Source organism: Babylonia areolata, chromosome 11 (genome assembly GCF_041734735.1).
Source record: "Babylonia areolata isolate BAREFJ2019XMU chromosome 11, ASM4173473v1, whole genome shotgun sequence".
Taxonomy (NCBI): Eukaryota; Metazoa; Mollusca; class Gastropoda; order Neogastropoda; family Buccinidae; genus Babylonia; species Babylonia areolata.
In genome coordinates, this window is record NC_134886.1 from 35,266,930 (window position 1) to 35,271,929 (window position 5,000).

The following is a 5,000-nucleotide window of genomic DNA, read 5'->3' on the forward strand; positions in this document are numbered from 1 at the left end:
TATTTAACACATAACTAGCTAACTTTAATGAAGAACATTTTGAAATACAGAACTTTCTACCCCCCAAAAATAACATTTGAAACTGGTAACACGTGCTTAGTGATTTCTGGAGGCAAAAAAAAAAAAAAGTTTCATTTCTAAACAACGGGTTAAAACATGCTCTACCGTTAAACGACCCTTGCAAATACATTCAATATTTTCACGGTGTTTTGTATATGGGGACACTTAGTAATAACCTAAATACCATGCTCATAACAGCCCTGCCAGTTCTTTTACCATTGGCAGATAAGCGTATTAACAGGTCTGCCACCTTATCGTATTTCTGTCTGAAAGAGGAAGGTGGAGAAAAAAAAATTGGTTGAGACCCACATCTGCCAATAGTGTCCGTGACGGTCTTGGTGTGGGTCCGAATCCCGCTCTCGCCTTTCTGTCAGCTTTGACTGGAAAATCGAACTGAGCGTCTAGTCGTTCGGATGAGACAATAAACCGAGGTCCTGTGTGCAGCACGCGCTTGGCCGCACTGAAAAAGAACCCATGGCAACGAGAGCGTTGTCCTCGGGCAGAATTATGTAGGAGAAATCCACTGTGATAGGAAACAAATATACAAATACATGCAATCAAGGCCTGACTAAGCGCGTTGGGTTATGCCGCTGGTCAGGAATCTGTGTAGCAGATGTGGTTTAGCGTATAAGGATTGGTCCGAACCCAGAGACGCCTCCCTTAGAAACTGAAACTTAAACTCCGAAAGATCTAACCTCCGAAATATTCGATCAGCACTGCTCCCCTGGTGAGGTGAGTAACGTGCAACTTCTGTGAACTGAACTGACAGCACAATGTTCAAGGTCTCCGAAGTTCTGAAGGTGACGACGGCTTGCGTTCAGTCACGAGAGTTTGTCAGTCAGTTCCTTTTTCAGGGTTGGTGTGCGAATGGCTGGGGAAAGATCACAGAGAGGAGATTGTTTTCTTTTTCTGTTGTTGTTGTTGTTATTGTTGTTGGTGGTAGTGGTTTCTTTGTTACTCCTTTTTTGTAAGTCGACTGGGGGGAGGCGGGGGGTCCGGTGGGAGGGGGGGGGGCGCTCATACTGCGTGACATCTCTGCACTGTGTGCTTCCCTTCATGATATGAGAATAACAAACAAACCAACGAACATAACCTGATGTCAACGTAGCCTAAATGAAACGGGTATATAATGCAATTTTGGGTGTGTTTACTTATGTATGAGAAATGCGTGGTTTTCTTTTGAAACGGCTTTTAAGTTTGCTTTCCTGTTGGCTATCTCTTTTTTTTCCCTGGATGAACCAGACGAAAGCTGGAAGAGGAAGAGGAAGAAGACCTCCAAGGTGTTTCCGATGTTCACGCCCCAACATCCTGAATCCGGGCAGATCACTGTTGTTCACCCCACATAACATGATGCGTATCAAAAAAACGAACCTTTGGAATATGTTGGCCCAACACATTATTTTTTGCTGCGCCACTATGCACCCTTGTCCGAAGCGGTGACGCTGTCACCCGTTTACATGTGTGTGTATGTTTAAATGTGTGGAGTGTTGGCCTAGAAGTAACGCGTCCACCAAGGAAGCGAGAGAATCTGAGCGCACTGATTCGATCGAACCCCACACGCCGGTATTTTCTCCCCCTCCCCTAGACCTTGAGAGGTGGTCTGGGTGCTAGTAATTCGGATGAGACGATAAACCAAGGTCCCTTGTGGAGCATGCACTTTGCGCACGGCAATAACAGGGTTGTCCCCGGAAAGTTCTAAAGATAAATCCATCTTGATAGGAAAACAATTGTAGCAATGTACTCTCCCTGGGGAGAGAAGCCCCAGTTTCACACAGAGAAATTTATTGTGACAATACAGTGCAATACAATAAATACAATACAATACAACACCAATGTGCCATGGCTTGAACGAAACTGTGGGAAATGGGGCCGCTTCTAATGTGACTCTTGTGCAACGCACAGTCCTCAGCTGTTTATTTTCACTTTTTTTCTTTTTTTCTGTTTTTTATTTATAGTGATAACCTGCCAACACTCTCGGTCCTTTCCTTCCCCGACTCCTCCTAGTTCTCGAAGTGAAAAGATCGATATCTGATTGGCACCAAAACCGAGTAGACATCACAGTCTGTGAGCCGCATTTGAGCTCGTTGGACGCAGAAATGCAAGGCGGACATTGCTTTTGATGACAAACAGATGTACAATCTGCATCCTGTACTCATCCCCGCCCTTTACACGTGGAGAGTGTCATGACGAACAACACCTAATCCCTTGCTCGTGGTGGTGTCTTTGCACAGCTGGTATTCATTTTCACTTCCATGATCGATGACGCGTGCCTGCGAGCCAAGAATAAAGATGAATGACATGAATAATTTCCCCTTTTATTGTTTGTTTTGTTTCGAGCGGTTTGCAAACCTGTTCTTCTAACAATGGGGGTCGAATAATAACCGTACGTCAATTCCATTCCATTTTCTGGCACGTGACACGTCCGATATATAAATTCGTTTTTGCCTGTCCATCTTTTGATTTCCAAATTAATTCTAATCAGTTTTAGGGGATTCCTTTTGCATTTGGTTTAGCCACTGACTAAAGGTGAGCCGATGACGAAGGACATGATCAGGGCGATCAGTCTGATCGAAAAATAAAAGCATTCAAACATTGACACACACACGAACGTACAAACAAATCTGTTCATCTTCATATCACCACATCCACGGCATAAAGCATGCAACAACCAGTTAACAGGTCATTCAACAAAGCCACCGATTCAATTTTCTAGGCAAACCAAGCCGTGCGAATGTCTTTTATTTACTGATGAAACAGCGAAGACGAAACACGAACTGAGAAGTGGAGAAGTAGCCAGACTGATCGAGAGCTCGGTAAACACTCGCCAGAGGAAAGGGACGTCTATTGCCTACAGTGGGTTTTTTTTTTCCAGAGAAGCAGATTTCACTGACTGAAGAAATAAGTTGGCAGGATAGGACTTGGCTGTGTGGTGGAGAGTGAGGAGGTAGGAGGAGGAAGAAGTGGAGGGCTCTTACGTGGCTGGTGCCATTGATGGTTCCTGGAGTCATGTATTGAAACTGGGTTGTACATAACTGGTTTGTATGAGGACATAGATGAGTTCAGCCAGCTAAATACACAGGAAACGGTGAGACTGATTGTGAAAATTGGCACGTTTTAGTCATCCACGTGCTGTATTGTTGTTGAGAACGCACAGCAACGTTTGGGCTTTCGCTAGGTAGATGGAAGATCCTGTTCTGGTATCACAAGGCGACATTTTCAATGACTTCTGGGCGGCTGCGGTTCTTTCTTGAGCATCTTTCAGCGTTCTGAAGACTGAGCCATCGTCCACAAGAGTAAGTATACGAGCTATTCCAGTTTCAATTTCTCAAAGAGGCGTCAATGCGTTTGGACAAATCCATTCACGTTACTCCAGATGTGCTAAGCAGGTTAGCAGCATAGTCCAACACGCTTGTCAGGCTTTGAGTGCATGTATAACAATGTGTACCTGTCAGAGTGGATTTCTTTTATACAAATTTACCAACATTTTTGATGCCACGTTTCCAGTGAGCCAGGTGCGTGCTGCACACGGGACCTCGGTTTTAATCGTTTCATCTGAATGACTAGATGCTCAGATTGATTTTCCAGACTTGGGAGAAAGGGAGAGAGCGGGATTCGAACCCAGACCCTTACGGACACTGCGTTGGCAGATAAGCGTATTAACCATTCTGCCACCTTAAAAGAAACTGAAACCGAGCTATCCCATTGTTATTGAAATCTGCAAGTCCCTTCGTTTAGATGTTGTAGAGAACAGGGGAAAGCAGTGATCCTTGTGGCAATCCCATGGACAGTTTATAGCATGCAAACGTTCAATCACCAAGACGTAGGTCGACGGTTCTTTCCTGAAGTTCTGCTGCCATCCATCTTGTTAGTGTCAAACTTGCCCCGTATTTTAGTAGCACCTCCAGCAGTCGACTGTTGAAGGGCTGGGGGTTTGGGACGGAACGGTTGTGGTTGTGGTTTAGGAAGGGGATGAAGGGTGAGGGGGGGGGGGGGGGGTGAGGGCTGAATAGAGGTTCTCTAAGTCGGTAGATTTTGGTCCAAACTTACTGGATGGTATGAATGAAACTTCGATGCTCCGGGGAGGGGAGGGGGGTATTCCTGTCCAACAAAATAAGCTTAGAACTTTTTCAAAATGTTTGCTTCGAACTCAAACCGAGAGAAAATGTGCATCTGTGTGTGTACATGCCTCTGTCTGTGTGTTTGTACGTCTGACCAACTTCCCACGTATTTGTCTGTCCGTCCCCGTCTTCTGAGTCACTGTTTCTATCTGTCAGTCTGTCTGCCTGTCTATCTCTGTCTCTCTGTGTGTCTTTCTTTCTGTCTCTGTCTCTCTGTCCCTCTCTGTCTTTATGTCTGTCCGTCTGTCTATCTCTCTCTCTCTCTCTCCCTTTCCGTCAAAGTGGATATCTGCGAACACGTGCAGGAATTAACCATCTTGTGCCCTACTCCCTCCCTCCCCCTCCCTCACCACCACCACACTTCATTGCCACCACCCCCACCCCACCCCACCCCACCCCTCCGCACGTTGCCACCCAACCTCACTGGCTCCTCTCTCCACCAAACAACAACAACAATAACAACAACCACAACAACAACAACAACGATACGTGCACAGCCAGCTAACTTTCCAAGCTGGGGGAAAATTTACAAGATTGATAAATGCTACATTAATAACGGGTGTTTTTGAGGTGTAACTACACATGCTGCCACGAGTGATAGTTTGCGCGAAGCAGCTATATCTTTTTGAATAATGTGTTGGCGGAAGGAATGGATCGCTCCTCAGCGCCTTATTGAAACCCCATAATCCCGGAGAAGAGGGTTGGGTTTTTTTGTTTGTTTGTTTGTTTGTTGTTGTTGCTGTTGTGAGAGTCTGTGAGAGATGTGAATTATCTGACTGCCCCCCCCCCCCCCCCCCCCCCCCCCCCCCCCCAAAAAAAAAA

At 45.7% G+C, this 5,000-nt stretch overlaps 1 protein-coding gene across 1 annotated transcript in view; it reads left to right on the top strand.

Moving 5' to 3' along the window:
* LOC143287236 (metabotropic glutamate receptor 2-like) overlaps positions 1-5,000 on the top strand; it is a 544,548-nt gene that overhangs the window by 325,289 nt on the left and 214,259 nt on the right.